Here is a 9,439-nt window from a genome sequence, read left to right as displayed (position 1 = left end):
GAGCCGATAACTTTTTTTACATTTTATATACTTGGTAATTCATTCATTGCACTTTCAGAAGCTGGTATTGTCTAGTCTGGCAAAATTCATTTTCCCTATTTTAATAGCTGCTATGTATAGTGTACTTTAGACTAATTCAGACTGATTTTTTAACACAAGGGAGCAGTCATTTTAGTTAGCAGTGTGCTTAAATCATGTAAAATTTCCAAAAGTACAATATCCAAAAGAAATATCATCCACATTACATTAATGTAGCATAGAGGTATGCAAACATTCTCTCCACTGTGCATGTTTTAAATGCGAACTACTTCACCTTACATACATCACTCTCTCAAAAGTACATATTATCTGGTGAGCGCCACCTAAGTACTCCAGGCTGCCACGTATCAAGTAATTATGGTCCCTTAATACAAGACCAATGACAATTACCATATATGATGTAGCTATTTCCCTCAAGCTTTTATACACAGACCTTAAGTTAGAGTGAATTCTACTGCATCACTAAGCTTTGCAGTTGGGTTGCCAATTAAATGACAAAGAATCCTTTGGATAAGGGATCTAAGGTCAAAGGTTAAGGTCACTGTGACTTGCCAAAGCTAAATGGTTCCGGAGCAATACCTATAATTTTGTTGCATCTACTGTCATGAAACTTTGCAAAATTGCATTTCTATTACATAAAATTTATTTGGAGGTCCAAAAGGTCAAAGCTCAAGGTCACAGTAAATGGTTTTCATTCAGTAATTTAATAGCTGCTTCACACTACCCATAACACACTTTGCAGATGGGTTGTTTTATAGAGCATAAAAGAAACCTATTGGTTTTGAATGACTGAAGGTCAAAGATCAGCTTGTCAGCCAAGAAAATCTAATGGTTTTTGTACTTTAACTTCAGTTTCGTTAATTCTCACTTAACCAAACCTCAAAAATATGCTGCCCTTGATGTTACAAAAAAACCTGTTAGCTATTGTTTGTAAGGTCAATGATCAAGGACACTGTAAGCTGATAAAAAGAAATAAGTTGAAACATAATTTTAATTCTTATAAATATGCTTTTGCCATAGTTCACAGTCATTATCTGAAATAAGCATGGAAACTTCCAGTTTATAATTCAGTTAATTTCCATAATTATTGATCAGGAAGACCTGAAATTCACTGAGTTTGTGTTTTGTTAAAGGAACCATCCCAAGTGCACAGGTTCTATCATGTAACAACCTATTTGATTACATAAAACATGTCAGAACAACAAATTGATTTATTTGACTACTGTCAAATATACTGAAAGCAGAGAGTGAAATAGAAGATGATTTTTTAAAAGCATTTTAAAAGCATTCAGCGATTCAGCATATTTGAATGAAAATGAAAGTGTGATATTGTTATGGTATTGTTATCCATGCATGGGATGCCACAAATTATGAATTAAAGATGATGATACATAGGACAATATTTTTCTGGCATTATTGACATTGTAATTCATTGTGTTTTTGTCATTCAGTTGAATATCCAATATGTTTTTGCATTTAACTGTTGGGGTGTGTGTGTAAAACCAACATAAGTCACAGATACATTTTTGCCATAATTAGAGCATTGTAAGTGGATTTCAGCATTCTAGCCTTTTGTAATTATAACATGTCTTTGTATTTGAGTACGTTTTACACCTAAATTTTGTAGAAGGGACACACATACACAATTGCAGGAGTTGCAAGTGCTTAGCAGAACCTTTGTTATCATTTTCCAATAGGTTTGGTCTAAAAGGAAAGGAATAAATTTATTTTTGTTCATGTGTGTATCCAATTTTTTAAAACTATTTATGATAGATGCAAAAGTTCTAATTTCAGTCATGCTAGATTTGGCCGGCTAGTTGTAAAATCAGTTAAGAAATGTACTTTCAGATAGACATGTACATAAAGCAAAACCACTGTATTTTTTCATCAAGACTACTCCCATCAAATATAACACTTTCACCTCAGGTCATTTGTTTTAAAGAGGTTTTTTTAATTTGGAATGCCCTGCAAAAAAAAACACTACAAAGGTTTGTGGTCATATGGTGTGACATTTATACACTGTAATCCCATTCTCTGCACACAGAAACATCAGAACTCAGGGCTTAGTAAGTAAACTGATGGAAAATTCATTATATCAGGTGAGCAGAGCAAAGAGTTGCAAAATAAGACATATGCAAAATTAGTGGCATAATAATTTACATTTAGAGGAAAAACAAACCAGTTCAACACCAAATATCAGACCAGATGAATTCTTTACTCTAAGTTTATAAAGCTAATTATCTCAAACCAAATATAGGCAATGTTCCATCTACATTAAATTTCAGTATGGAAATAAAGTCATGAAATACTAATTCAGTGGAAGTTTTTAAAAGAGAAATATTTATATATATAATTAGAGTGAATACAATAGAACTTATCTTGAAAGGCCACACCTTCTGCCAAAACTGATGGTCTCACAAGACATATGGTCTCTCGTAGCAATGGTCTTTTAGGACAGGTTTTACCATACTCTGGGGGCCTGAATTGCATGTACATTGCAAATATGAAAAAATCTTAAGCAGTTGGCATGTACTTTTTAGCTCAACTGGCTTTCTTACCCTGCATCCATCACATCATACCTCAAATTGTAAGGCATCCATCATGTATTGTCAGGTATGTATCATCCCTTAACATAGACATCCATCATGTGTTGTCAGGTAAGCATCATCCCTTAACATAGACATCCATCATGTCTTTTCAGGCATGCATCATCCCTCAACCTAGGCACCCATCAGGTCTTGTCAGTCATGCATCATCCCTCAACATAGGCACCCATCATGTCTTGTTAGGTATGAATCATCCCTCAGTATAGGCATCCATCATGTCTTGTTTGGTATGCATCATCCCTCAACATGGCACCCATCATTTCTTGTCAGGCATGAATCATCCCTCAAGATATGCTGATTTAAACTTCTTAAAGAAAACAACTGCTGGACCAGTTTGGATCAAACTTGGTTGGATTTTATCTCAGGACATGATCAAGTACATTTATTTTCTGTTTGGCTTACTAACAATGATGTAACTTTTTCTCTTGAATGGACAATCCAGTTTCCATCAACCTTAGTAGAATGTTTCTTAGGACACGCTTTACAAAATTATGCCCATGATGCCTTCCCTACCAATACACCATTGGCTTCATGTACCAACCATATGAAAAACTTATTTTTAACTTTTTTTTCTGAATGGCTGTGCCAGCTTTTAACTTGGTATGAATGTTCTTTTTAGAACAAAAGTTCCAGCAGATAAGTGGTTTCTTTAGTAACCAGATGGAAAACCTATTTTCTATATATCTAGAATGGCTGAGTATATTTTGATTATACATGTACTTGGTAGAAATGTTTGTTAGGACATGTTCATTCAGAATTATGTTCAAGATGGCTTCCCTATAACATTGTGGCTGTCATTGTAATAATACGGAAAACCAATTTTTCAATATTGTCTCCAGGACCACCAATTTTGATTAAACTTGGCAAGAATGATTCTTAAGACATACTACATATACTGTACCAGGGTTGTGTCTGGAGTGGCGTCTCAAGGAATGGTGTGCCATATTTTGCGACAACTTATTTTTTTGCTTCTCTCAGAATGGCTGAGCTAATATTGATCAGACTTTGCAGAAATGTTGCACAGGACATATTCAGCCAGTGTTGTGCTTGAGATGGCTGCCCTAGGAAGGCAAGACATCTGTTGTAGCAATGTAGCAATTCCTCGAGGTCAAGATTACAGCAAGGAAGATACATAGTCACAATGTTGTAACCCCTGGTGCAGGGTCAAAGTAACAGCACAGGATAATATATGCTTTTTATGGCTATCACAGTTTAGCCCCTGCAGATATTTTCATGCAACTTACCAAGGCCCGTACCTTATCATAGCTGAGTTTCTCACTCAAGTGTCATGGTCATTACGAGGCCAAGGGTCACAAAATGGGAATATCCTGTGTTGTTTGAGGTACTCTTGTTTCTGTTATTGGTATTATTATTATTATTATTATTATTATTATTACCTTGGACATAACATATACACCTGATTGCATGTCGTGTCTGGAAATCAAATCCCCTGTGGCATTTTGCTGCTTGGGGTCTGTAGATGCCTATACAGTCTATTACAAAATAAACATGCATTGATTTGGCTCTCATTCAAAATGACAGCATAAACAGGATTAGGTTACTACCAAAATAATTGTCTAGCCTCAGTTCCAACTGCATAGTGTCCTATTGAGACTATTTAGTCTGTCCAAGAAGTGTTATCAGTGTGTATGCTACAGGAACTTACAGAGACCACTGATGGCTCTTTTTTCTCAATTAAATATAATGCTTATTGGTTTGTCAGGTCTCTTGTTGTTGCCCACAATAAAACATCTGCTTTATTGAAAATCATTAAACTCTGTCCAAAATACATTTTTGAAGATGTTTCTTTGTAATAACTTTGTTTTCTGTACCAGACTGAGTGACAAAGTTTAATTAAGGTAATTACTCCAAACATATAAAAAAGACACAATCGTAATAAAATGTAAACTTATATTGCTAATCAGTTATCAGGTTTGGACAATTTGACATTTTTGCTGAAAAACTAAGAACATAAACATGTCCAATGCCTACATAGTACTGAATATTGGTACATGTAATAATAAAAATACTTACACTTTATTTCATGAGGATAACTAAATTAGTTTCATAATAAAACTGAAAACTGTTTATAGTTCTTTCTTTTGGTTTGAAATTATAATTTTTTTGGCTGACATTGATCTAAGGTCTATTTCTCAAGTAAACCGGGGTAAACTTAACAGAAACTTAATATATTATAACGCTCAAGCTAGGTCTTGATAATACTACAGTACATTGGAGTATTTCACCAGGGATGAGTATGATTCTTACCTGCAGCTGACTAAGGAGGGGAGAATGGAACTCCTGATTTCTTTTCAGCCATAACACAAGATGATTCATTTATTAAGAAACATTGAATAAAGCTGCAGTTCATAACCATGAAAGTCTTGTTGTTTTTATACAAAGCCAGAATATTTTCATTGTCTTGAGGTACAGTTTGGTATATGACAATCTCACACAAGGTCAGGGTATATATATAAGATTTACTTCTTTTGGATTCAGTTGCAATAAAGTTTACTACAGTAGAGAAAATATGACTTGATTTTAATATGTGAAATGTACATTTGCAGGGAGAACACTTTTTTGACTTTACACTTCAACTATAGCATAGTACTTATTTGAATGGAATTGATATAAATGGAAGCAAATTGGCTGTCAACACTCACAATGACAGACAGCTAAAATAAAACATCAATAAATCATGTTTTTACTTATTGCTAGATTAATCAGGTATTGTTGAACTGAATTTAGAATGTCAGGTCAGTGAGGATAAAACTCACAATGACTTGGACATTTGAATGTCTTATGAAAATGTTGGGATTTATGTGCATCAGGTATATCGGTGAGGATAACACTCACAATGACTTAAAGATTCTATTTCCCTAAGAATATTTTTGGACCTATAATATAAAAAAATGAATTATATATTTGCAACATAATGAATTTTCTCAGTATGCTTTTAGCTTCATAAAATATTTAAATAAAGAAAATTAATACACAAATAAATAAAAGTATTGGTCTGTGAGGACAACACTCACTTTACCATATAACTGAGTTCTTACAATAAAAGATATAACAATATCTAGTTTGCTTGTAAACTAAATTAGAAATGAATGGAATTTATATGATGTATAAGACAGAAAGGAATGAAAAATTCCTTTACAAATATTGCTGTATGCTTAAATAAACTTGACACAAAAATTTACTATCCAAAATATTGTATAAAGTTATTTAACTTTATACAGAAAAATAATAAACTAAACAAAATAAAACAAAAAAAAAATACATAAATAAAACACAGTAATTGTGATGTAACTAGTTTGATAGCTGCTGAGCTGACTGCCCACAAGCAGCCCATGCACAATGCCTTATATAATTCTCACAAAACCCACAATGAACAGAGCCTACAAAACCCACAGATACAACAGAACCCACAAAGTTTGTTGGAATATTCAAACATGAGCTAGTATGGCAACAGTGCATTTAGTCAATTTTCACAATGACTATAAAGAAATTACCAAGTCAATATTTTACACATTACAAAGGTACGATTGTATTGTCCCCCAAAATAAAATCAGTTTATTTTTAGTGGCACATACCATGTTTACACTTGTTGCTCATAAATGGTTTGGAACCTGTTTTAATTTACTGTATTTACTGTATATATTGGGACACAGTAAAATAATAATTTTTTTCCTGTCCCAGAACTTATGGTGAAACTTTTTTTCACCTAGGTCATATGTCCCCAAGACTTAAGAACCGAAATAAATTTATATTGCATTTGTGCCTCCCCCATGTACGTTGCAATAAAATAGATAAAACACTTATTTGATAATAAAAAGAAAGAAACTAACTTTGTAATATTATCATTTATTCCTTTTTTTTCAACATGAGCATTAAAGAATAAAATATATCCACAAAATCCATATATGTAGCATAGGCTTCCATACTGTAGCATTTATCGCTTATGTCTGATAACACACGCCATGTTGTTCATTGACTTAAACATTGAGAAATAAATTGTGTTTGGTTGTGCTTTAAGGTTTGAATATGTTATCCGACTGAAAACTGGATCCAACAGAATCGCAAACAAGAGGGAAACAATCAACCAATATCTTGAAGAGAACTGTCATTCACGCATGATACAGTTTTAGGTGCAAAATAATCAATATTGAATTATATCCAGGTCTACTGTATGACAGTATCTCACAAATAAAAATCATTATTTGAAAACACATTCACTTGAGTGCAAGTGCATGAGCGCCCGCAGCATAGGTCAAGGGGGTCACGTGCCCCCCCAAATCATACTGCAAATATATATATATAAATTCTGACAAGTTTTAATCATGCAAATGAAACTGAAAATATGTCACAAGATTCTGTTCAAGATGCTTAGTAAATATTAGCTTTAGTTTCAGACTGCTTATTATACTAACTACCAAAATAATTCTCCTGGCCGTGACTGACTGCCCCTCCCCCCCCCACGCAAAAGTCCTGCAGGTGCCCATGTGCAGCAAGTGATGATCTTTTCGCCAGCATGGGTTACAAAAGTATCATTACTATTTTCACACAGACATCAATGCTCCTTTGTATTACTTATTACTACAGATGTCAAGCACATAGAAGCTTGGGTGGTAAATATACACAACTGGCAGCGAGCAGTAAAATCCTTCTTTGAACTTACCGACAGGACATAAAAGACAAAGGTTATTTTTGTTACAAATCAAGCCGATCTCAGAAGCTGACTTTGGTTACTTTTTTTTTTAAAGGATATCAATACAAAAGTTATTTTATTGCAAAGCAAGCTGTCATCGGAATATGACTATGGATTCTTTTAAGGGTGCCAATTTTTTTTTAATATACAAAGATGGCCAAGATATGGAAACAAACTTTGGTTCCTTTTCACGGGTATTCACGGGAATTTTGAAAATAAATTGAAACAATGGAACAAATTTTAAAGTGACACAATATAGTGTTTCGCGCACAGACGTCCATGACCCAGCATCACCCAGAATATTTGGAGAAAATAAAATCACGTGATGAATTCATGCAAGCCAGAAGAAAAGCAGATGATTTTGCAAACGAGAGGGAAATAATCAACTGATATATTGAAGACAACTGCCATTCATGCATGACACTGTGTTAGGTGTAAAATAACCAAGACTGAATTATATCCAGGTCTACTGTATAATAATAATAATGAGGACTTTGTATAGCGCATAATCTTTAGAAGCTGTAAGCGCTTTACAACATTAGACAACACCTATAACATTAAAAAATCATATATAATGATATTATTACAAAAAACAAACACCATAAAATTCAAAAACAAAAAACGTGCTGAAAATATTTAAGGTAGGGAACATTATTTGGTTTTTAAGTTTGTTCTTGCAGTCAAAATAATTGAGTTTTAAGAGCACTCTTGAATGGGATCACTGTATCTTTGTGTCTAAGTTGAGTGGGCAATTCATTCCATGCTGCTGGGCCCTGGTATGCAAAAGAATGTTGTCCATATGACTTTGTTTTCATTGTGGGAATAATGAGTATACGATTGTCAGAAGAGGAGCGTAAGTATCTTGCCGGTGTGTACACATGGGTGAGGTCGGATAGGTATTTTGGACTGGATTCTGTCAGTGAAACATAGCACAGAGAACAAATTTTGTGTTTGATTCTGGATCAAATGAATAGCCAGTGTAGGGTACAGAGCAGCGGGGAGGTGTGCTCTGATCATGGTACTCTAAGTATGATCTGAGCAGCTGTGTTTTAAACTTTTTGAAGTTTCTGAATTAGATATTGAGATGAAACAGACAGAATTGAGTTACAATAGTCCAGTCTTGAAAGTACTAATGAACACACAAGTGTTTTAATGGCATCATCTGAATGCGAATGGAGCTGATTCATCTCAGCTCAAGATATGCAGCCTTGCATATGTTCATGACATGTTGGTGCAACGTGAGAGTACTGTCCAGAGTGACACCTAGGTTATGTACTGACTGTGTGAATTTAATGTTGGTGTTACTGATAGTATCTCGCAAATAAAAACCATTATTTGAAAATACATTCACTTGAGTGCAAGTGACAATCTTTTTGCCAGACAGGTTACAAAAGTATCATCATTATTTACCTGCAGACATCAATGCTCCTTTGTATTAAATATAACTACGGATGCAAAGCACATATAAGCCTGGGTGGTGAATAAATACAACTGGCAGCGAGCAGTAAGCTCCTTCTTTGAACTTACCAGCAGGACATCAAAGGCAAAGGTTATTTTTATTACAAAGCAAGCTGACCTTAGAAACCGACTTTGGATACTCTGAAGCCATCTTTTTCTTTAAAGAATATCAATACAAAGGTTATTTTATTGTGAAACAAGCTGACATCTGAAGCCAACTATGGATTGTTTTAAGTGTGCCAATATTTGTAAAAAACAAAATTTGAATATACAAAGATGGTTGAGATATAGAAGCTAACTTTGGTTCCTTTTCACCGGTATTCATGCTAATTTTGAAAATAAAAACAATGGAACAATCTTTAAAGTGACACAATATAGTGCTTCGTGCATGGACATCGATGACCCAGCTTTGCCCAAAAGATTTGGAGAAAATAAAATCATGTGATGAATTCATGCAGGCCAGAAGAGAAGCAGATCATTCCACCGACAATATGATCATTAACATGGATGAAACTGTAGTGTACTTTGATCACATTCCTGGATGGACTGATGATAAGATGGGGGTCAAAAGTGTGAGAATTAGCAAGACTGGTGCAGATTTGAAAAATCTGACTTTAGTACTTGC

General features: G+C 34.2%; 1 protein-coding gene across 1 annotated transcript in view; it reads left to right on the top strand.

Annotated features, from left to right (window-relative positions):
* The window catches only part of LOC149808119 (cilia- and flagella-associated protein 61-like), a 161,920-nt gene that overhangs the window by 105,991 nt on the left and 46,490 nt on the right, over positions 1–9,439 (top strand). The window lies entirely within an intron of this gene.

The sequence above is a fragment of the Sinohyriopsis cumingii genome, chromosome 1 (genome assembly GCF_028554795.1).
Source record: "Sinohyriopsis cumingii isolate HCF-2022 chromosome 1, ASM2855479v2, whole genome shotgun sequence".
NCBI lineage: Eukaryota > Metazoa > Mollusca > Bivalvia > Unionida > Unionidae > Sinohyriopsis > Sinohyriopsis cumingii.
This window is presented reverse-complemented; position numbering and strand designations above follow the sequence as displayed.